Consider the following 25,082-nt stretch of genomic DNA (forward strand, 5'->3'; position numbering starts at 1 on the left):
ATTTTCCAGGGTCACTTCCTCACATCAGTAACCTATTTGTATGTATCACTAGATTTTATAGCAATTGTCTGCTTATTAATAGTAGACAAACTTTACTAATTGCTATTATTAATACAGATGCATTTAGTTCCCAGTACCATACTTTTTCAGCCTGACATTTTGGTTACTCAAGTTTAGTCTGCTTAAATAGTTCACTATTATTTGATTGTACTTTCTCATGCTGTGTAGTCCAGTGTTGGCACTGCTGAATTCAGGACGGGTACTTGAGAGGGTGCAGGGAACATGGACCGTGCACTGGAGCTGCAAGCCTTCAGGCAGGGAAGCAGAAGATACGCTCCTTTGCTTATCCAGCTTGCAGTAAGGAGAGTATGACTTGATGTGGCTATGGTGTAAGGCAACAGATCTAACTTGTGAGCTGCCGGTTCAACCATACTGCCTCAGAACAGAAAATTCACCTACAGGCATGAGCAGAGCCAAGACCTAATTTTTAGGGTATGATCCTGAAAGACAGCCAGAACCTTTAGGTATATATCCTTGTATATTTAGGTAGATATGTTTTCTGTTTTCTTCTGTTTAAGGTTTCAAAGCTGAGTTCAGAGTGCCAAGAGTAGCCAACGCAATATATTGTATAAAATGCAAATGCCCAAACTGTTCATGGACCACGAAGACAACTCATCTGGTCAACAGCTGACTTCTTTTTTTCCTCTTTTCCAAGAGGAAACAGGGAACAGGCTGTAAGTTAGACAGGAACAGCCCAGTCACATCGCAACCACCATCTTTTCCGGGGCCATCTTTGCTCCTTCACTGTCTCTTGATGGGAGCACGCCCAGCCACGCAAGGGAAGGGCATCAGGGACTTTGGAAAGACGACAGGCAGGAGCCGGCAGCTGCTGCCACCAGAGCAATGAACCCGGCCTATCGCACAGCCCCTTTGGGCAGTCAGAAGTAGGCGGTGTGAGTTATTTCGGCAGCGGCCACCCCTTCCCAGGTATTCCGTTTCCCAGAATTAGTCCCCCAGCACCCGCGAAGCGCTGGCCTCCTTGTCCGTGCACCCCTCCGGGGCGGTGGTGGACGGCAGGGAAGGGGCAGTGCCGTGGCACTGGAAGGGTGCTGGTGGGCAGCTTCCTTCTGCCCGTAGGCTGAGCTGCATGAGGCTGCGGACCAAGAACATGCCGACAAAATGTCCTGGTTTAACATATTTTTACAAGTTCCTCAAAGACGGTCAGTGGTTAGTTACTGAAAGTTAAAAGTAATACCATTTCAGGCCATCTTTAAGTCAAGATGCATGCTCAAAATGCTACATTTAGGTTATAAAACAAGAATATATTTAACCTTCCCCCCCCCACACTTTTTGCTAGTTTTGCTCTCACCCTGAGCCCCTTAAAGCAACTGCTGCTGAAGCTGTAATGTGCTACTGCTTCCACAGAGCTCTCCTGCTCTTTTAAAGTTTTCCTCAGAGGTGCTTTGTATAGAGACTTTCCTTGACTGAAGTTCTTCTTAGGGAGCTGGAGACCTCCGATGGATGTTAATTAGAGTTCAGTTTGCAGATGTAAGAGATTCCTTTTCTTATTTCATCTATCTCGTTGTTTTCACTGAGAACAGCTGGTAGGACTTATTTTGGGCTGAGTTACCTGTGGAATGAGTCAGCTCCTTGGCTTGATGTCTTTTTGAATTAGCTTACATGTACATGAAAGTCCAAATTTTGATTGGATTAATTTCTTTTGTCTTATCAAAACATAATATTATCCAGCCTTCCTGGCAAGCAGGGTGTGCTGAAAAATCTCTTCCATCAAGACTTTTCTTTTGTATTTTCTAGTTAAGGGTCCGTGAAGTTTCTGGTTTATAAAAGCATTTTTGTGCATGTGCATGTGTAACACACATTTAAAGTCTCCTTTTCCCAGGACATATTTCTTAATTTGAAAAAGACAAGGCTAACCTTGCAGCTATTCTTAATTACAAAAAAAAAAAAAAAGTCTCCTTTTACTACACTTTCTGGTCCAAATTTAACAATGATACTAAACAGTTACTTATATACTAATTAAAGAAAATATAAGCTATAGCTATATCATAAATCCTTTACAATATGTGATAAGGTAAACTGCAAGGTTTTCTGTCTTCAAGTTTGAGAGAGGAAAAAAGTCAGTTACCTTTGCTCTTATCTTCTGTGTACTGTAGGTTCTGAACAAACTCTGTCTTTGGAAAATGAGTGATGGAAGTATTATTGATAAATTTTGATTCAAAATTGTTTTCAAGTCATCATTGCATTCTCTACAGAACCACAATTTGGCTGTCTATTTATTAAAAAGAGCGTGCTCATGTATAGTTGAGTAGATTTTTTTCAAATTCTTTAATGATACATAACCAAAATACACGTGTAAATACGTTCCAATGTATAAAGACATACCTTAATTCTAATGCATGCAGAAAAACTCCTTGTCATTTTTCAAAGATCATTTGTCGTGGTTTAACCCCAGCCAGCAGCTAAGCCCCACACAGCCACTCACTTACTCCCCGCAGTGGGATGGAGGAGAGAATCGGAAGAGTAAATGTGAGAAAACTGGTGGGTTGAGATAAAGACAGTTTAATAGGTAAAGCAAAAGCCGCACGCGCAAATAAAGCAAACCAAGGAATTCATTCCCCACTTCCCATGGGCAGGCAGGTGTTCAGCCATCTCCAGGAAAGCAGGGCTCCATCACGCGTAACAGTGACCTGGGAATACAGATGACACAACTCCGAACGTCCCCCCCATTCCTCCTTCTTCCCCCAGCTTTACACGCTGAGCATGACATCCTATGTTCTGGAATATCCCTTGGGTCAGTTGGGGTCAGCTGTCCCAGCTGTGTCCCCTCCTGACTCCTTGTGCCTCCCCAGCCTCCTCGCTGGTGGGGTGGGGGGAGAAGCAGAAAAGGCCTTGGCTCTGTGGAAACACTGTTTTCAGCAGTAATGAAAACATCTCTGGGTTATCAACACTGTTTTCAGCACAAATCCAAAACACAGCCCCATACCAGCTACTGTGAAGAAAATTAACTCTACCCCAGCCAAATCCAGTGTCATAGGCTAAGAGTTGATACATGGCCGTATAACTGGCCCTCAAGCTGAATTCGCAGTATCCTCTCCCGTTTGTGCTTTCTCCCTCACTGCAATAAGCTGTCAGTTGTAAAACCGTCTCCTCAGTTCATCACTTTCCTAGCACTAACTCAACCGAGTGATGTTCATTTCCTTTCTTATTAGATAGAGCAACCAACCCTTCTCTTCGGTCTTGTAGGAAGGAATGAATCCACAAGGACGAGCGCCGGGCTGTGGAGCTGTCCCTCTTCCCTTAGGCACACAGAAGTAAAGATGCAGAGGAAGAAAAGCAACTTGACCCATTAACCCTTTGGGAAGACTTGGTTGATTTCAAAGGGAGCAGGATTGGGCCTTTGCAGAGGTGCTGTTGGCCTCTGCAGAAGCGCTGTTGTCCGATCGGCCTTTTGGGCCGTTTCCGTGCTGCGACACACTGTTTGAGTAGGTGTCATTATCAGTCCCCAAGCAGACACCATTGTGCAGTAAAGCCTGTTACTACAGGTGACAGTGAAATTCCAGACATTTTGGCTGCTAAAGGAGGTGGTCACCTCAAGTATCATGACCACAGAAAAAAAAAAAAAGGAAAAGGAGAACTTGACGATCATTTTCCTCTATACGTTGCCATGTCGCTTTTCTTGATGTGGCTCCTTACCTCGCGTGTGACATCTTTGGCTAAGGTGTTGTCATATTTCTGGTATGCTAACATAACATTTGACTGCCTGCCTCTGCATTCTTGTAATTAACTCCTAATATTAAAGCAGTTTCCATCTCTGGATTCCTCAGCAAGCTGATTGAAAGGTGGTTTAATTGCACAGCATTGCCAAGAAACATGTTAGGTGATTGCTGGCTGTAGTAAGAGTTAATGTGAAAGTAATAGGAGATATCACAGGGACTAAGATTTTGCTGGCCATTAGCAGAGGTGACTTCAAAAAGCAAATGATAATTAGTATAGGTTTCACTGAACCAAGTTTCCATCTGCTGCTAGTCACTGGATTTTGAGCTGCCTCCTATTAAAGATTTGCATGTATTTTCCTGGATTCTCGATGGAAAGGACACTTAGGGGAAAAGGGTATAAATCAACAAATAACAATGTAACCTGCAGAAATATAAATCTATGTAGATTAATCCATGTTTCCTAAATTGCATACTAGATTGTAATTCAATCAAAGGGCAGGGGTCTTGTGACGTTTATGAACATTTATGGATAGTATGAGCGCTGAGATTAAATGTCAAACCTGGTATTCAGTTTAGAATCACGTATTATTGTTGTTCATTAATATATAAAAACAACAATTATATCCACTAAAATCCTCAATTTAATTTTGCTGTAATCTGTCTGTGCTGTGTCAGAGACGCAGTGCAGCCTCTCTGCCCCCTCAGATCATTTACAGGGCTCCACCGACTTCCAGCCGAGTCTCCTCTTCCACCGTGTTCCCCCAGCATGGCACTGGCTCCGTTTGGCCCCCTCTGAACTGAGGAATTCCCCAGTAAATGATTTTCTTTATCTTCCACTGGGATTAAATTCTAGTTTAGATACTGGGCAGGTGTAGTGCATCCAGGAGGAGAGGGGTGACAAGACTCTGCGTCTTAGATCCAATTCGCTGAGTAGATTACATATGATAAAGCTGTGCCCTTCACTGGTTTCATATCGGTAAAGGGTGAAAATGTTTTGAGGTAAGAGCAGTCAGTTTAGGATTATCTGAATCCATTGCCAGTCCTCCCTGCTTACAGCAGTTCATAATCTGCCTGCTTCTTGCCAGTCTAGGGGCTGAAGGAATAACATTTCTCACCTTGGCAGTGCATTACATCAGAGAGATCCTAAATCGCTTTGCAAAAATTAGAGCAGAATCGCTGCCCCAATTTACTGCTAAGAAAAAGGCACTTGAAGCAGATTAACTCAAGCAATTTAGTGAATAAATGGTAAGAAGCAAATGAATGCCAATTGCAAAAATGACTTTGGCACCTAAGATGTTAATTTCCTTGAAAGTAAGCAGCGCTTAAGCTAACGAAGGTAAAATATTCTCAAGTCCCCAGGTGGTTTACAGCCAAAACTTCACTGACTTCCAGTGGACTTTGACGTGAATGCCTAAGTCACTTTTGAAAATTGTAGTTAGCCTCATAAATCAATTACCTGTTTATATAATGTAACTCATGTGACTGGATTTCACCATCTTATCTCCCCATAAATAGAAATTCTTCAGTTCCTCAGGAACCTTATTCTCGTTAAACTCAAGGGGGATAGATTCCTAAACATGCTTAACATTTAGGCCTTGCTTGTCTCCTAGTCTTTGTGATTTAAATGGAATTTATTCACGTAGCAAAGAAGGAGAAAGCGGGCAGAATCTGGCCGCAGTGAAGCAAGGGCAGGCTTAAGATTAGCCCCTGGCTATTCTGTCCAATGGCCAAAAGAGCTTCCAAGTAATAATGATTAATTAACACTAGGAATTCAATATGAAAAAGATCAGCGGATTCCCTTTGTCCACCCCACCAAATAGAGCCATACTAGGTTGAAAACAAACGACAGAAATAGAGACGGGTGATTATTCTGCTTATAACACAGAGACCTGGGGGAAACGGTCAGCTTGCTTAGACTTCATTTTTTTATGTTATTATATAATAGTATATCTTGAAGAAATCTACTGTGTTAATCTAATATAATTAGGTTAAGTATGTCTCTAGTGACAAACAGCGCCATATGATAAAAAGTTTCACCCCAGCATTTTAATGGTTCAGGTTCTGCTCCTGGTTTCAATTAAGTCAGCACGATTGCACAGGGCAGTGAGAACAGGATTTGGCCCACTTCTCTCCCGCATACGTGTTCTGCAGTTATCTAACCTGGAATGAATCATAGTTTCCTCAGACACATCTTGTTTTTCCAATACTTTACATGGAAAGTTTTGTTTTCATATATTTTCTTTTGAACAAAACTGGTAATCAAGTGTCCAGACCAATTGCAATCATTTAAAAAATTATGGTGTTTCAGTTCTGGTGATTTGCCAGATTCTAGTTTGCAGCTTCTAGTATATTGTGCCTGTCTAAAATTACCCTACAGTTTTAATTAGGTACGACAATCTTGTTCACTTCTTATGGCAAATTCGACGGTAATGTTGGTGTAAGTCATTACTCAGCACCTCCAGAGTCTCAAGCCATAATTTGTAGAATTCTTTGGCATCCATGTCATCATAGTTGCTTGACGCTTTCCCTTAAGAGAACTTGTTTTATGTTGCTTATAACAGAGCCAAACTCTAACCACTCGGCCTAAAATTTTCCGTTCTGTGTTTTTTTTCCCATGCTGGATGCCTCCTGGTTGTTTTTTTTTTTTTTTTTTACTTTTTTTCTTTTTTTTTTTTTTAAACTCCGGGGCTCCAAGGCACATTCTTTGGTTCAGACTTCTTGTCTCAGGTCCTTCCATGGTGTGCAGCTTACTGTCCCATCTGCCCAAAACCCTGAAAGAAATACTTCCCAACTACCAGCCGCTAACAGTCCTTCACATACAGTCTATCACAGATGAATCTACGGGCTTCAGGGTTACACCTTCAGGAGCAATGTAAAAGGAAAATAAGGGATACTTGCTTAGCAAAGGAGTTTTTTTCCACTGGGAGAACTTCCCTGTTAAAGTTCATCAGAGTAATGGATTCTTGAAAGCAAGGTAAAGAGTGGCGTGCTCTCCACCAGCCTGATCTTGCCCTTCCTTTCATCTTACGGCACTTCAGCATTTCAGTCTGGGCAGAATCCATCCCGTCGTCTGTCTCATGCAAATCTTCCTTACATGTGGGAGCAGTCAGCTGCTTTAAAGAGGAATTTGCTGTTAAACAGGGCCTCTCTGGGTGGCCTATCCAAAGGATGCTACAGGCATCTTGTTTGCTACCCTGCAGTTTTGATGATTCTCTCTGCTCTTTGCTGTATTTCCTCCGCCTCCCTTGTGGATGACCAACCACTAGATACGCACACGTGCTTTCTCTCACGCTCTCCTCTACCAGGCCCATAATTCCCCCAAATAATAGCTACAGCTCTGAACAAATTTTCTGCCTGCCTGCCTTCTTTCTCTCTTGTGACAACTCCTCACTTTTCCTTCACTATCCCAACTTAGGTTTGTATTTCTCTGAATATTTTTAATTGCATTGAGAAATGATAGAGCTAATCTCTCCCTATAACTCGGCAGGAAAGAGTAGGTGAAGGCCTTGGCTAGACTTAAGTACTGGAGTACACCACATGGATCCCATGGTCTTTGCCCACTGTGCTCCTGGTCCCCTGATAGCAATCTTTCGGAGAGCACCGTGTGGTCTGGTACCTGAATTTCTTTCAGCTTGGTGAAGGGAAGGGGAGACAAGACCGATTTGCGGCTTTGAACATTTTGGGGGCATCTGCCTTTGTTTTCTGTGTCCAACAGGGGTGTATCTTCTTGTTACAATTCAGAGCATCAGGCTTTGATTCATTCTGTTACTACATCCCAGGTTAATATGTTTTGGAAAATGTGTTGGCAACAAAGCTTAGGTACACCATAGTAGGCTTTGGAAACCAGACCTGTAGTCTACCGAAAGTTTGCAATCCTTTAGCCATTCCACTTTCATGCAGCCATGTTTTTTCTTAGGGGTCTCAGGGTAACAAGTCTGTCAAGTCCAAAAGATACTGTGTTGACAGAAGGAACTAAGACAACACAGTTTTTCTGCGCAGCTATCAGCCGTAATGTAAGCATCCTCAGCCCTAATAATATGCCTAACCCTTCTTCTGTGAAGGTCAGGATCAAGAAGGCGAGTTCTGTTTCAGAGGCCTGTATCATCTGGCGTGACTGCTAAGAAGGATGCCATTCAAATCTGGCAGTGTTTTTGTGATGAGAGCATTTGTCCATAGGAGCCACAAGCCTATTTCACAGAGGCTGGTGAACAGCCACCAGAGGATATTTAGTCTCTGCTGGCTTGGAATTATCTCAGGATGGAAAGGGTCCTCAGCCATCACCAGTTTTCTCAGCTACATAGTTTTGGGGTCAGGTAATTTCAAAACTTCCAAGATTTATGCAGTTTGTGAATTTAAAACACTTTTTTTTTTCTCTCTTCTGCGGGAACTGCTACCATCTGTGAGCGTCCTCGATCCCTGTTTTATATTGGTATCATTTAGTGTGTTTATTGTCACTTAATTTCCTTTTTTCTTTCTCCCTTTTCTTCTCAGATCACTCACAATCAGTTTGTGGCCTTCCTCTGAAGGAACCTTTCCTGTCTCTTGTGTAAGTATTTATACCAAACATTTTACACTCTTCATTGATACAAGTTGCACATTTTGTTCAAGTTCCATCCAATTCAGACCAGAGCCCTTGTGAACTTCCCTGTAGCTAGCTCCCTGTGGCCACAGGACTCAGTACTGAGTTTTTATTTTAATGCAACAGTCCAGGATTTTAATGCAGTGTCAGCTTATGGGACTCAGATTTAGTTCAGTGACATTGATTGATTGATTGATCTGTAATTTATATGTATATTTCTGGATGACAATATGGAAGATTTCTGTTATATTTGGGGATATACATGTTGGATGGGCGTTATGCTGTTGCGCTCTGATTCAGAATAAAACAGAGTACTCCCTGCTATGCAAGCGTAAAACAAGTATAGAAAACAGTCAACTAGCATTTCAACCTGTCCTTGCTGAAATCTGACCTTGTGGCATGGGACCCTTCCTTACCCAGTCCTGTGTGCTCTTCTACCTAATACTGACCTGCTCTTCTTATCTGGGTAGATTAAATATGCTGTATTCTCTTTGACATCTAACAGTATCAGGATTAAAAATCTGTTAGTGGTTTATTTGGAAGATGTTATGTAGAGTTCTTTTCTCACCTGGTCTCATTCACTTGAGTTTGGCTGCTGCTGTGTAGGTGACCTTTTTAATTGAAGAAAATACTATATTAATCCAGATAATTGTGTTTTTAAGACCTAGAACAGAAGTAATTAAAATTTTCATGGTTTAAGTTTTGCTTTTTCCTTTTATTGGGGGGGATAGGGGATGGAACCTTTGGGAGAGTTTGTTTATTATCATTTGGGTTTTAATTCTGCCAGGTTCTGACACATGATGGTTTTGCGTATTTGGAACAAAAGTTTGCATTTTGCTGGGATTCCTTCATACATATTGGCAGTGAAATCTAGTGTTTTTAAAACAATGATGCTTCTTGTTGCAATATAAAGAGAAATATAGCACTACCACTTCATAATATTTACTATAGTTAAGTAAAGACAGACCAAAGTTTTCCAAATGTCCACCAGCATTTTAAGCCACTGTTTTGGGATGTCCAAGCTGGAGCTATTTAGTGAATGCCAAAAATAATGAGGGCTTTTAAATTTAGGTTTAGAACTCCATGTCCAAATATGCCTAGACTTTGTGTTACTTTAGATCTCCATTTTGCAATTTAAATTCATGTCTCCTACCCATTCAGAGAGGAAAGTAGATGGCTGTTAAAGTGCTGCCTGGAATTTTAAGGAAAAAAAAAAAAGCATAGCACAGGAAGAAAAATAGCTCTTTCATATTTGGGAGAGGAATTGAACCTGCAAATTTATGTTCAAGTTGTGCGTTGATGGTTGGAATTTCTTCAAAGGGATGCTAAAGTGTAAATGGACATTCATAATTTTTTCAGGTGCATGCTGAAACAATCAGAGAGCTTTCTTTTCCTGATACTAGACCTAAAATATATGACTTTAACATTTAAAGTTGAAGCACTACTTTTGCGGTGCAGAAAGAAACGGCACATCACCTTCTTCCCTGCCCCGTGGGCAGAAACATGAGATACGCTGCAGTGACTGCGAAAGGTGGTATGACAATGCCAGCTACCAAGGAGATGTATTTGAGCTGACCTATCATGCCTATGGTGTCCCCATATTTCTTTCCTTTCCCCTTTGCCTTTCATTATAAGGTGTCCCAAATCTGTAATTTACAACGTGCTGTTCCAGTTTTGCGCTGATATATTTGCTACAAATAAGTAGGAGTCTATGCGCGTGCATAGCTCCCCGTGGCGGTGTCAGGCCCGTGAGACAAGGGGAGCAGAGGCCCCCCCAGAATGCAACATGGCTTACGTCTAATGTGACATTTATTTGACTTGGAAAGGCAATTGATTAAAGTCCCATCAGACCTTTGCCATCATGTATTATGTATTTATCCAGCTGGGGCGGTTCATAACGGCCCCTGACAAATCCTATTATTTTTGTTGCAGAACTTCATAATATCGATAAAAAGTGTTAATGATACTTAGGGACGTGAAGCGCACACCGGTTATGTTAACGCTTCCTGCAGCAGCGGCAAAATCATTTGTGCCTGTGGCAGGGACCGTGTGCCTTCAACATTTGCACAAAGGCACCAGTTTATCATTGCTCTGTCTCTGCAGCACAAGACAGTTGGGGTGGAAGCAGCAAGCTGGCTCCATGGTAGGTAGGCATGTGGAAACCCAGAGCTGAAATCCCTCTCCGACAGTGCTTTGCTGTGTGACCATGCGTAAGTCGTTTCCCGTCTGTCTTGCCTTTGTTTCTTGACCTGTAAAACTACAGGCACACACTTCCTTGCTTCTTTAAGTCAGGCTTATTCCACAGCCCAGGGCTTCTTTGTGCTTCTCTGTTCTCAACTGAGCAAGCTCCGTAGGAACCTCACTTTATTTCAGGCACATGCGTAAAGTTTGTATTATTTGTACTGGTTCTCTCCTTTCTCTCTGGAAGATAGGTCATTCAGGCCACTGATACTCTGAATTCTTTTGGGTAACAGAAAAAGTCGAATTGGGACATTTTTACATCAGAAGCTGTTAATGGTACCTGTGAAGCACGTTTCTGGTCTAGAGTTAGTAACTGATTTGTTCTGCCCTCTGCCTCAGTACCCAGCACTGGGCTCTCTTCTCATATCCCTACCCACAACTTGCCAATGATTCAGAGTCTTCTTCCTCCTCCTCCCCCAGGTTACACACGTGTCTGTCTGACTACGTGGCATCAAAGTTTTGGAGGTGGAAGGATTTCATGGATCTCTCCCCCAAATGATATTTCCACTTAAGAGGAATACAATTTATCTCTGCTCCACTTGAATGTCCTCAGGAGTTTGAGAGAAGCAGGTAGATTCTTTGTCAAAAATCAACCTTTTCATGGAAGAAGAGTCTTCCAACCGGTCTTGAGCCTTTCTATCATATTGTCAACAGCGTGTAAAAGTATCAACAATACTAAGGTGCTTTACAGTAAGATAGGTAGCTGCAGCAGGATAAATAGCTACAGTAGGATGCTTTACTTCCAGAGCACTATCCGTTCAGATGGAGCCCATACAATATTGAAGAGTTATCCGCTGTTAGCTTTGGTAAGTGCAAATCAGAAATGCACCAAAGTGATCCAGATACAAAGAAGTTGCAGGACATGTTAACCTAATTCCATGAACATCTGGCTGTTTCCTTGAAATAGGTTTCTGATGTAACTGGGTTGTACTGAACTGCAGCGTGATTCCTATTAGATTCAGCACTGATTCTAATCCTTGTTATTAGGCATCCTGTTAAAAAAAAAAAAAAAGAAGAAGAAGAAGAAATAAAAAAAGTGCCATTTATTCCTCAGCTTCATGAAGACATATTCGGTCAAGTAATGATGACCTAAGGGAAGCTGAGCAGCATCTTACTGATCTCATCATAGTTATGAGAACCATCCATCATATGGTCAGTGATTTGTATGTCAGAAGACACCCAGCAGTATTCCAGCCTGCCAGTTGCCAGTTTCTGAGCATACGTATTCACTTTATCAGACATGATGATGCTCAAATAGTCTTTGATATCTATATATGTGTCCCTGCTGTTGGTACTTGTTCACCACCAAACTGTCATCTGTTAGCACTCTGAACCATCCGTATGAAATAACAGCTAATTAGCACCGTCTGAATCCCTTTATTTGGTTAGTGTGCTTAGTATTGTTTTGCAGATGAGGAACAACAACAGCGATTGCTACATCAGGAACAGGGAGGAGGCATCTTTTCTCTTCTCAGGTTTCTTAAGAAGCTCTCCATTACTTCAGAGGAGGGTAATAACCTCCAGGTCAAGCTTATTCATGAATCAAAAATGAACATTTGCAAAATGCCAAAAAAGTCTAGATGTAATAAGCCTTATGTTTACAACAGCTTTCAAGAGTTAGCATTTTTCAAGAATTATCATGATTAAGGTAATAAATAGGCATGCCAATTATCCAGAAGAATCGGTTGATCTGCTTCTGAAAATCAGGGGTTCTTGGGAGGGAATGGTCATCTATACAGCAACCTGAGACAGGGAAGGGATATTATTTCCCCAGCTTTTATGTGTCTCCTGAAGGAAGGGAATGTTCCAAAAAAGAGAATAACATGGGCAGAGGCCCTTTATTTGGCATTTGCAAATGAGAGAAATGGTGAAACAGGCTCAAAATAGCAGTGGAGCAGAAATTCTGCTCTGCTGTGTTTATAGAAATCAAACTGTGTAACTGGGAACGCACCTCGGGATGAATGTTCTTGAACAAGTGCCACAACTTTAAGCTTTATTCTTTATCTGAAGACATAACCATCAAATGGACTTAAGCAACAGATTTACATGAAACAACACCTTACTTAAAACAAATCTGACAAAGTTCATGGTTTTGTTCTAAAACATCCTTAATAAAAATAGACCAAATATCCAGAAAACCAGAGAAGTGGCCATGTAAAAAAAAAGGGCCAAAATTTGATACTAGTTTTTCATTCAAGCAGTAATTTAAGTGTTAACGTTCAAATTATTTAACAAATAATAATGGCTGCCCATGGCTGTGAAGTTGATGTGTGCATTACAACAGAGGCATGTATGCAACCTACTTTCTAATTGCAATGCCTACAAGATATCCACTGGAGTTAGATGAGATTGAATTTAAGACTGGCCAGCGTGACAGCTGAAAATGTCACACCTTTCTGCCATTATGCTTACTAGAGATCTTTTTGTTCTGGGTTATTTTTCATCTAATTAGCGTAATATAATGTATTGAGTGTTAGCTTTTTTTGAAATATAACAGATTACAGCAGAAAAAAAAATGGACTTTAAACTAGACAGTTCTAGGAGCATAATATTTTAGATTTAGCTAGAAAAAGGAAAGGGACAGAAAGAAAATGCAGTTGTTCAGCGTGCTTTTACTCCACACTGGCATAATTTAATATATTTGGATGGAAAAGACCACCTTGCTGAATCAGTAGCAGCATTTCCTACAGCAGTTTGAACACTAACTATCAAAATATTAAGACAGTCCAGTTTGTTAGGTCTGAAATTACTGCACAAAATGGCACAACTACGGAGTGTAGCAGAGTTTTTCAGAATATTCCCTTTGCAGTTATGGTAAATTATCTTCCAACTTTGGCAAGCATGTTGCTATTCTACAGTTATATCACCAAATGTCTGTCTCTCTTTTCTGAAAGGTATTGTCAGTCCTGCTGCTTATGCAGAAATCCTCTTTGATGCACCCCACTTTAACATTATGTTGTATACCTGTCTCTGTAAAATATACACACCAGATATAAGGTAAAAATGGTACCAAGAGCAAGTAGCGCTGGAGGAGTGGTTATTATAAAACCGGATAGCCAGAAATAGGTGGTTTCCCCAAAGTCACCTCTTGATCAAAAGATCATAGATTTGACTACTGAAACTGGCACCAAAATACTCACGGAAGTTCAAATGCCAGACCACGTCTCCGTATTCATGCTGAACGTCCTATGTGTAGGACACCATGATTGAAAATGAGCTTTTAACAGTACCTCCTCCATCTCTGTATTCTCTCCGCCTCTCCGACTTAAAAAAGAAGTGAAAGCCATCTGCCATGTAGTTTAGCTGTGTGCCATTACACAGGTTCACATGTCAAAACATATGTAATTAGTCTTCAGGCCATGCTTCATGAAGGCTGTTTTACTTCTTGGTAGGAATGGGAACTCTTAGACATAAAAGGTTCACAGGGTATTAAGAAATAATGTTTTCTTCCTCTGAAGTTCTTGCCACTGCTGCTTCTTTCCATCATTTTGGATAATATCATGCTGAATATGGTTCACAAATTCAGCCCCCAAGGTAATATTCTCATTTCGTATGTTTGCATGCCCCAAATATTAGATTTTTGCACACCACCGAAAGCAAATGGTTTTGGATTTGAATAGATCTTGCTCTCTCTCATTCCATCACATTGAGTTTTAAGTTTAATAGAATAGCTGTATCAGTTTTGTGAATGCTGTTTTCTAATGTTTTAGCTTCTTAAGCGTACACTAAACAACTTGATTCTTCAGAGACAAAATTGGAATCCCAACTTCAAATAGCATACAATTTAAAGGTATTCATGCTTTACATAGTCACCAAAGTAAGGACCAGTTGCAACATTTGGATCTGGATGTGTGTTTGAATTTCATATTCATCTGTGTTCACTTATCCTGGATGTCTGTAAAAGGGATTAATAGAATTTCACTTTTTGCAGTAAATCCACTTTTACATAAAAGACAAAAATTAATGTACTACATTCCGGATGCTCTGCAATACGCACTGAAGGTTGTGAAGGAAACCTACTGTGTGTGATCAGCATATAACCAGCCCCAAAGAATGATGTGTTTCCAAAACCGTTTTTCAGTTTTAGCACTTAACAAATCCTTCAAGTTTTGTTTTTTAGTGCAAATTTCTTCCGTGAAAGTCCATGCATGCTTAGCATGGTCTAGTTACGACACTAAGTAGTTAAATTCTGCCACAGAAGACTAAAACAAAAATGCACCTCTTTTTCCAGTGAACTTGAATGGAAAGGTAACAGTTTTAGTCATTGAATTACCTGTAGAGTGAGGCATGCCTCAAGGAAGATTGTCAAAAATCCTGGGTTTTTTCTTAACTTGTTGAAAATATGCTGGCAGATCATTTATTTTGGAGTCTGCAAATTAATCTCACATTGATACCTTCTACTGGGACTTCTGTGGCACTGTCTTCACCTTTCACTCTGGCATGGCTGTGTTTTGATGCATGTCATCCTGGTACATACAGTGTGCCAGTGCAACATCTTTGCCTTGCTAGTGGTCAGCCCAGTTTGTCCTATTGCTGAAATTCACAAAATGTCATAGCCTGGATAGATCAAGAAAAGCATGTAACGTGTTCGGGGAGAAGCAATGCTTTCGTAAGTCCTTCTGCTCACCAAGTATTTCTCCTCCACATCTTATTCCAGCAGCATTTTGTTGGGAGGCAGGGTCCAGCATTCAAACGAGATCTGAGGCATTCAGCAAGCAGATTTGTAGATGAATGGGCATCCTGTTCTGGGAATAAGAATATTTTGAAAGCACAAAAGTGAACTAGGTATTTAATTCAACTGTACAAGTAAACTGCTGTTACAGCATCTTTGAACTACTGAGTTGTAGCATCTTTGAACTTCCCAAAGGACAGAACCATAGAAATAACACGGAAACATTACAGGTGAATGAGGCCTAAATATTGTTAATGAGCAATTTATTGAAGTTGATTGATCCTTTTATGGCTGTTAAGCATGCTCCCACTTTTTCCTACTGTATGCCCCCTCCCTTTGAGGGGCCTCATAAAGAAATGTTACCCACTCCCCCCTGATCTTACTAGGTAGAAAATGCTATTTTGTTTAACTAAAAAAATTGTGGAAATATAGCCTTCACCTTGGCCAGTAATTCTTTTTTCACCACTGCCCCATCTCCCCTTCAGGTAAGCACTTGCTCACCTTACAGTCCTTTTGCAAGTCTTCATCTTAACTCATAATTTCCCCTGTGATACTGTATCAAATGCTGTACTGATAGATTAAATTTACTGCATTTCCTTTGTCTGGATAATCAGTTATCTTATCAAAGAAAGTTATCAGGTTAGACTACTACAATCTACCTTTGGCAAACTCATGTTGTGTTTTATCCCATTTTCCATTTGCCTAGTGTCTCTTTCATTATTTTTTCCTCCGACTTTTGCTGCACTCATGCTATTGAAGCTCCTGATGTTACATCAACATCAAACAGGTGTAAGTGAGATCAGAATCAGTTTCAATGTGCTGCAGCACAGCCTTGCAAAAGCCTATTCATTCTCACGCCTGCAAAGTGTTAAGTTCTCATCCAGCAGACAAATAAAATATCATTTTTTGTTTTCCATTGTCATTATAGCAAAGGGCAGGTGAGCTGATTTTGAGCCTTGGCTGGTGGATGTTCACGATGATTTGCAAAAGGGTTTCTAGAGATAGAATCAGAGACATCTACCTGCACATGAGAGTGCTTGGGCACTTGCATTAGCAAAACCTTAATGTATGTATCAGTAATGAAAATCTTAATTAAGAACGCTGCATCATTGTCCATGAGCACTCTTTCTTTCTCTGTGTGGAAAGTCCTTTGTGTATTGCAGCATCTACCTGGTCCAGACAGACAGAGCCCTTGAAGAGTGTGTCTGGCAGATCTTCTCTTGATTATTAACAACTAGCAAATGGCAAACTCTTATTCTTCTTTTGTCTCGACACTGACGCTCAGAATAGTAGAGCATACAGCATAACTTACAGCTTGTTTGGATTTTTCCTATTGCTTTTTCCACTTCGTTATTGCACTAGTGGGTTTCAAAATCCAGTAGCATTGATTAGAACTGAATTATGTAGCTTCGAGTTGCCAAAATGTGCACAGACACCTATTTACCCAATAGTATACCTTTTCCTTTAGGAACAATACACTTGCCTAGGCCATGTTCTGTATGCACAAAAAGTATGCTAATGGGATGTGGAGACTGAGATTTTAATCTCCCTAAACTCAGGAAATTTAGAGTTAAGGTTCCCACAGCAACCTTACCTCTGCCCCCTTGCTTACAATAGGGTCTCTTACTCTTACTCATCCCTGGCTGTGGGCTTTCCAAGGCAGATAGTACAGAGAGAAGACAGTGTGATGGGTAGGAACCGCTGAGTTTTTTCCCTGTAATTGTATTCCAGGGACATTTTGTTTGTTGAGCACCGCCTATATGTTTGATGTGCTTTGAAACACATTCAGAAAACCTCTCAAATGAATGGACATACTACTGAGTTATAGGTGTACTGATGAAAGCACAGGTAGTGTAAAGTAAGGAAGAGTGTATGCATGCACACGCACATGCGCACGCTCATTTCTCTCTGTGAAAGCCCATCAGGGTTGTATCTTTTGCTTTCAGGTGAGTCAGACTGTCTTCTCAGATTCACTGTCATGTCATGACATTGATAGTTTCTGTGGACTCACAGCTGCACGGTAGGAGGATATGTCCCAGGAGAGGGAAGAGCAGGAGGTACCGCTATTTACTTTGAATGAGAAACAGCTATGGAGTCTCTTCTTGCCTGTACAAATCAGCACAGCTGAGCCCCATATAGAAATCTACACATGCAGTGACTTTGCTTTTGCAGAAATGTTGCATCTTTAGAAAGAGATCCTCCAGCCTGACGGAAGAGTTCTTGCTGAGGCCAGTGGTTCATGCAAGGCGTAAAAGCTGCATACACCTTTACGTCGTCATATAAAAAAATAGTTCTGAGAGTGAAAGCCGTGTAATCCAACAATCAATCAGACTACAGCTCCTCTTTCAGCCACCACTAATATTCTCAAAACCAACACTTACTCCACTAAGACATCAAAACATGAAATACTCCAGATTAAATGAAGTGTTTAAATTCAGTAAATGGCTGATTCTTATCTGCTTGGTATCATGTCAGTGCATTTCTATCTAGGCAGAATATAAGTGAGGAATCATCTCCAGTCTGATTTGATGCCATTCTATACTGAAATGCAAAGATGCAATAATTAAAACTGTAGAAGTATGCAGCGCCAAACTGAATTCAGAATCTTTATGGAAAGCTACGGCCATCACAGGGGAGCGCCACGTGTTGTGGGCGAGGGGGAAGGATACGGTTGTCCTTCTCCCACCTGAAGTGCCAGTTCCAAGTTTTTTAGAGAGTACATGATTGTAGGTCTGTACTAGTAGTTGAAGCATGATCTTGAAAGCAGACCATGCCACCTACACGTTTTCTGACCCTGTTGCCAGCTGTTAGCCCATGGACTGTTAAAACTCCGGGTGACTAGCCTGGGCTCGGAGAGAGCGGCCCTGAGCCACCGGCCAGCAGAGCGAGCTGAAGAGCGCGCGGGTCTCGCCGTTGCCAGTCTCTCCGGAGCGCACGAAGCCGAGCTGGGTCTGGTGAAAACACCAGGCTAGAGCTTTAGCCGTGCTCCTCTAGAGCGCACGTCCTTACGCAGAGTGCGCTGGAGGCAGGTCTGAGCCTGCTCCCAGTGTAAACAGTGTCCCCCAGTCCTCCCTGTTACAGCACAGTCACAGACTGCAAGAATGGTGTCTTTTTTTCTTTGTTTTTTTTTTTTCTTTCTTTTTTTACTGGTCATTTACACAATTTGAGTGTCTCCAGTTAAAGTATAGCTCAGTGTCTGGGAGAATCTTTAAGAAAAGAAAGATATTTTAATATGGTAATAACCTTGTTATTTCAAAACCAAATGGTTTCAAACATGGCAGTGCCGCTACTTCTCTTTCAGGACTATGTACGTGTCAAGTTTGATGTTTTAAAACAAAGCTGTGTTATAATTATACAAGCGTGTTTAAGAAAAAAGGGCTGATGGAAAACTTAACAGCTGGAAACTGTTTTTTACATACTTGGATGACTCAAAAACAGCTGAATGGGTTTTTGCAAAGCTTTACCAAAAATGTCATTTCTGGATTGAGACAAGGCATGAGAAATATCTGCTGAAAAGGTAACTATTTCAGAAAGGTATAAGCAAGTATAGACAGAGATTATTTAATTCATCAACTTCCACTGTACGGTCGTTAATGTAATGCTATAAAAATAAAAGAATTCACATTTATATAGTTTTTCAAAGATTTCAAAGATCTATACTAGACTTTAAGGAACTAAGCTTTGTAGCTGTGAGTTAATCAAAAATTAATATTTATATTTCATTGGAACATCACGTATTCAAACAGGAAAACAAAGACATAGAGAAAGGTACAGGGCTTGCCAGAGTTTACACAGAAAGAGAAGACGACCACGTTTAGCACCCGTGCCTTCGGATCGCTCGGCTTGTGTAGCGTGGCCGCGCTCTCGGGCACGCTCGGCATCGGGGAGCTCCCGGCTCGTCTCTCTCTCGAGTCCCATTTCAGGCGCACCCAGCTCGCAGGTGAAAAGCCTCGCTCGCGTGGATGCGCTGGCCTCGGGTACCCAGCTCCCTTCTCTCTGTCTCCCACTTCATTCCCAAAGGCAATATCTGCCAAATTCTGCCTACTGTGATCGTGAAGCTTGACTATATTCAAGTATCGCCCCCAGTTAGAAGCACGCATACGTTCCTCCTTCTCCTCCGGCGCTCCCGAGGGTTGTCAAGGTGAGAGAGCTGTCACGGGAGACCTATTCTGGGGTCTTATTCAGGGCATGGTCCAATCTATAACTCAATAACAGTCATTTTACTGTTTGAAACCTCAGTCAGTGAATAAATACGATTTTACTGCTGCTTAGTTTGGATGTTGAGCTGTATTGGAGGAAACTGCTCTTCTTTCATACTGAATTTTGTTTCAGGGCGGTGTGTGTGAAAAATAACACAAATCGGAGTATTTTTGGATGATCATACTGAACAGTCAGCAAGAAGAAAAGTACAGTATGGTGCAGGGAAATCTGTTTGTAGTAAAAGCAATATGAGCTTGTGGTTTGCTAACGGGACCAAGACATGAATTTTCACTTTAACCCTAGCCGTAAAACTCCCTCCAATGCTGAGGAAATCGCTCGATCTCCTGTTGTTGCACCTCAGTTTCTTCCTCTCTGCGTTCGTGGCAATCATGACCCAGCTCACCAGAATACTGTTCCTCTTGAAGTTCAGTTATTATCAGAGGTTTTGTAGAGATGCTTTTCTAACCTAACAAACCCACTCCTTGTCAACGTTCAGAGTGCCATTGTCTTACTTTCCCGATTAAACGGGCTTTTATGGCTTTCGCTCTTTTTAGCTTGGCAGAACCACTGATTCTGGGAGGGAGAGCAAGACTCGGCGCTGCCTTGTGCATTATGCAGGAGATTTTCAGTAGCAAGCCCAGGTTAAGAATTCAGTGCTGGTATTTCAGTGGGACATAAATATCATTTCGTTTTCTAAGCACAGCTGATCTGAGCTCCTTGAGAAATGGTAATCATGAGACAGACTTCAGCTTGCCATTTTTGCAGGCACATTTGCAGTAGCCCCAGATTTAGTTAGATTTAATCTGTGCACCTCAACTATGGATTCACATGAAGAAAAAAATTGAATTTAGCTAGCTAGGAACACCTAACTCCACAAATCCCCTCGGCGCAGCAGGGTGCCATCGATCTTTTCTCAGCTTTTCGAAAGCTTTGGCTGTGTGCCCTACGTATTGACCATCTTGCTCACGAAGGGCCTCAGTTTTGTTTTGCCTTTATCATCTCCCCTTTGAGGTGTCTGGTGTTGCCAGTGGTTCTCACAAGAAGCTGTCCTTGTACTCCTGCTGAAGCCAGAATCACAGCCTAAGCCAGCCTTTAACTGGGCATTAGAAAGAAATGATGCTCTTCTCATTTTGCTGGCAGCATCACTTCCTCAGCTTCACAAGTAATTTTCTGATCCAAAACTTCTCCACTATGGCATTTAAGTGTTTTGCAATTCTTATACCTAAAACAATTCAAATGCTGAGCAGTGTTGTTACGCATCTCTGTCCTTTTGGTATGTATATATCCTATGCACCAGGAAGTACCATGTTCATGGATCTTTTTATCAGAGCTCATCCGTTCTCGCTTTCCTGAGTCGTCTTTTAGATTGTATGATTTTTAAATATTTGTTGACTAGAGGCTGATATGTTGAGATGACTGGATAGAGAAAAGAGGAGAAGAATTAATAAAAGGCAGAAGTCAGTGGGTTGGGTAGTCTGTTAGAGATAAATCCTTCCCTGGAGAAAGAGTTACATCCTGTAAGGCCCAGGGCAGTGTGAGTACAACCGAGTTGCAGGCTGGCAAATTCTGTGCTTTCCTGCTAACTATTATGAACAGAACTTACGAAAAAACCACAACAGACCTTTAAATACAATTGCATGTCAACTCTGACTGAAGTAGGAGAAACAAGCTAAAGCCTAGTAAGCACTCTTAGAAAGAATTTCCCATTATAGTCCATGCAAGAATTGGCATCATTTAAATAGCACAGGTGCGTATGGGTGGCATTTAGGAACCAACAGAAACTTTGCAGCATCCTCTTTGCTCCCACTCCACTCCAGCAGGCTTTTGTTTTTCAGCGTAGCTGCCTTTGCAAGACTGCATCTTGAGCTGTCGCTGGGTTTTGGCTGAAAGTTTTCAGGCTTTGTCACTGAAAAAAAAGTATGGAGAGAAAACAATGAAAATTTTCATTTTCTTGCCTAATTGAAACAGCAAAAGTGGTTTGGGTGTTTTGGCGTGAGAGGCAAGGCAGAAAGTACAGCCTCTCCGTTTTAAACAACTGAACTATTTTACAACCCGCTTTGCACAAATGGGGCCGTGGAGGTGGGCAGGATGGGTTGTGAGAGAAACAGGCTGCAAGGAGAAGCAATGCAATCTCTTGCATGTCTTTAACAACAATATGACCCTCTGATACTACATATGCACAAAAGTTTTGTTGTGCTTGCACGGCAAGGTCGTGGCTACCTATGTATGTGTGGCCCACCTGCACGTACGTGCCATTTGTGAACCTTTCCCTCAGCCCAGTTACAGTTTGCCCGGGGATTTAGCAGAGTTTTGCAATCTCAGAGAAGTCTGGCTTGTCAGACGTAGTGTCAAATGAAATCGGTTTGTATTGCAACAGGATTGGTGGGAGGATCAAAGTCTTGGTATAAAATAAAAGGAGTTATTTGGCTTCTGTGTCCTGAAATGTTTCTATTTCCCTCCGTTTTTTTCATTAGTATATTAATCTTAAGCTATCAAGTTCTCCAGTAGGGAGCAAAATACTGTACCAAAACAGTTGTTAAAGAGAGGGTTGCCTCTTCAGTTACTGTGAGAAGGAGTGCATGTTATTTATATGAAGGGTCTCTGAAACTGTGGGTTTTTAAGGTTGATCAACATTTTGTTTTAAAATCAAAGAGGTGTGCACCTAGACAACACAATATATCTCATAATTCTAGCTTACCCTGAAAAGCATGTGGTCAGCTAGAAATTTGGTAATTGTCTCTCAGGTCAGGAAGTAGTTCTGGTTAACAAATTTAAAAGCCAAAATCTGTTTTAGTATTTCTTAAACATCAAAACAACCCTCTGACCTTGAAAATTACTTTCTCTGTATACTTTTCGTGCTTTTAAGTAAAAAACAGGGCTTTTTCTTAGTGAAATATTGCAGCCTGTTAGTCATCAAATCTGAGAATTTAGAGAAGGGAAAGTGACATTAATTCATCTTTTCTTTCCCTTTGCCAGTGCAAGAACGGGCGTCATTCCTATCAATGCCAGCTGGAGGGAAAAAGACTTGCTAACCTGTACCTATGCTTCCAGTTTATTCCATAACGTACACTGTATCTTCTCGAGGGCTCAGTCCTCTGTCTGCAGCGTTTCAGACCTCATAATAATAATGCGTGGGAGGATAAGTTTCTCTGCTGAGTATCAGAAGTGACCTCCAGTGCTTCGATTTTGGTCTGTCCCCATCTAAGCACTGCAGGAAGGTGAAGGCCATATTTAGTCTAGCTGGCCAATTGCACACTTCTGTAACCCAGACTGATCATTCCTGACCCTTAATATGATCGGTGGAACTTAAATATGGCATTTGAGCAGCCCGTTCAGTTTACATATCTCCAGTATTCTCCTTTTCTGTAAAGCTGTTTTGCCACTTCGGAGTGTTTGGTGGTTTTCCCTCCTCTGAACATACGCCCTTCCTTCGTCCCTTCTCCATGCAGCTCTTCTTCTCACCCTTGCTTTTCCTTTTAGAAAGCAGACATTTGCGTGGTGCCCCTCTTTCCAGGTAGAACAGAAGCCGCCTGCGGTTCTGGCTGTGAAGGAGAAGTGGCACGGGAGGGAGCAAGGCGAAGCCCTTCTCTGTCCCCTGGCAGCGGAGCCCAACGCAGCCTCCCTGTTCCGGGCACTGCTGCTCTGCACAAAAGTGACTTCAGATCCTTTTGGTTCCGATACGGTGAACCTCAAAACTTCTCACAGCGTGAGCTCTGGGCCTCTTCTGCCTCAGTTATCCATAGTATCTAACGTTACTGCGTTCTCCAAGACTTTCTGCCCGAGGAGTTGCAATTACTGCGTAATTGTTACTGACTTAACTTTCCCTGGATTTCTGTGAAGTAGGGAGGTTATATTTTCAGCACTTAGCTGCAGAGGAAACTGAGGGACAGGATAAATCACTTCCTGATTTAACAGAACACCTGAGCACAAATTTCTTTTAACTTAAGGGTTGTTTTAAGAGATTTTTGTGAGAAATCGTTTGAAATGTCTGCCTCAAGTAGTCTGCTGAAAAGCATCTTAAAAAGAACCGCCTGGTCTTTACAGCAATCGATTAATTAGGTACGAGATGGGGAAACCAAGGCATAGCATTTGCTTAAGGTCGTGCAACCTGAGAGCTGATGTTCACAGAGTTAAGCAGCTTTCTTTTCATAGTCTTTTGTGGTTACATTCCCTCCTTTCTCTCCATAGTTGATCATTTAAAAGATTGAACAAGGCTTTTTGGAGAAGAGATTAAATTTGGAGGTGTTGGCGGTAGTGTTCCAAGGTGGTGGTTATTCAGTCAGTTTACAATGTAGCATTATAAATTATTAAGTATATTAAAATGTTAAAAAGTAATACCTGCTCAGTGATACACCAACTTAATATAGAGCAAACACCTACTACTGATCTGTAGTTAAATTATTTAATCTAGAACTAATCTACCGTTCAAACCAGTTTCAAAAATGAAATAGTTCTATCACTGAAAATAATTAATTGTTCAAACCCATAGGGCTAAATCCAGCAGTGACCTAAATGACAGGAGAGAATTACACGTCAGACACAAGTGTGTGGGAAAACAAGTAACAAAATAATACATGTTGCCCCAGTTCTCTCTTATCCTGGCCGGTACCACGCACTTTTGTTGGCAGGGCTTTTTTGCTGTGCTGGCTTTGCCCCCCCACTTTTTCCGCCCGGCATTTGAGTTCCAGCACTTTTCTGACCATCTCACAAGGCAAGTTGGTAGAGGTTTGTGTTTTCTTTGTCCTGCGTCCATTTACGCCCGTTCTGTGACCTGGCACAGGTGCCGCAGTTTAACCCCGACAGGTGACTAAGCCCCACGCAGCCGCTCGCTCGCTCCCCCCCGCCCAGTGGGGTGGGGGAGAGAATCGAAAAAAAGTAAAACTCATGGGTTGAGATAAAGACGGTTTAATAGGACAAAAAAGAAGAAAAGAATAATTACAATAGCAATAATAAAATTACAATATTAATAATAAAAGAATTGGAATATACAAAACAAGTGATGCACAGTGCATTTGCTCACCACTCGCCGACCGATGCCCAGTTAGTCCCCGAGCAGCAATCCGCTCCCCCTGGCCAATTCCCCCCTGTTTATAGTATGTAAACTATATGATGACATATGGTATGGAATACCCCTTTGGCCACTTTGGGTCAGCTGTCCTGGCCGTGTCCCCTCCCAACTTCTGGTGCTCCTCCAGCCTTCTTGCTGGCTGGGCACGAGAAGCTGAAAAATCCTTGACTAGGCATAAACATTACTTAGCAAGGACTGGAAACATCAGTGTGTTATCAACATTCTTCTCATACTGAATGCAAAACATACCACTATACCAGCTACTAGGGAGAAAATGGACTCTATTCCAACCAAAACCAGGACACACGGGCCTTGGGCTGTGGCTGGTCCTGCTGAAGAGCTTGGCTCGGGGGGGCTGACCCCACGTCTGGGGAGGGGAGCTGCCTGCCAGAGCACTCCCAGTCACCTCAGTCTAAATGCTGCTGATTCACCCTGATGTAAATATGAGCAGATCTCAGGTCAGTAGACCTTGGTGATGAAGGGTTTCCAGCATCCCATGTCAGGAAAAATAGCGAGCCCCTTTGAAGAAAAAAAAAAAAAATCTTTTTTTTTCTCTCTCTCCCCACATGCCTCAACAAAACAACA

At 41.7% G+C, this 25,082-nt stretch overlaps 1 protein-coding gene across 11 annotated transcripts in view; it reads left to right on the top strand.

Annotated features, from left to right (window-relative positions):
• Nucleotides 1-25,082, top strand: part of ZBTB20 (zinc finger and BTB domain containing 20) — a 486,412-nt gene that overhangs the window by 334,762 nt on the left and 126,568 nt on the right. For 10 of the 11 annotated variants that reach the window (XM_030021006.2, XM_030021004.2, XM_030021005.2 and 7 more), the window contains one exon: nucleotides 8,229-8,283. The exons of the other annotated variant lie outside the window; for it this stretch is intronic. The gene's annotated coding sequence lies outside the window, so the exon portion shown is untranslated. The remainder of the gene's footprint in view (nucleotides 1-8,228; nucleotides 8,284-25,082) is intronic. 11 annotated transcript variants of the gene reach the window in all.

The sequence above is a fragment of the Aquila chrysaetos genome, chromosome 7 (genome assembly GCF_900496995.4).
Source record: "Aquila chrysaetos chrysaetos chromosome 7, bAquChr1.4, whole genome shotgun sequence".
NCBI lineage: Eukaryota > Metazoa > Chordata > Aves > Accipitriformes > Accipitridae > Aquila > Aquila chrysaetos.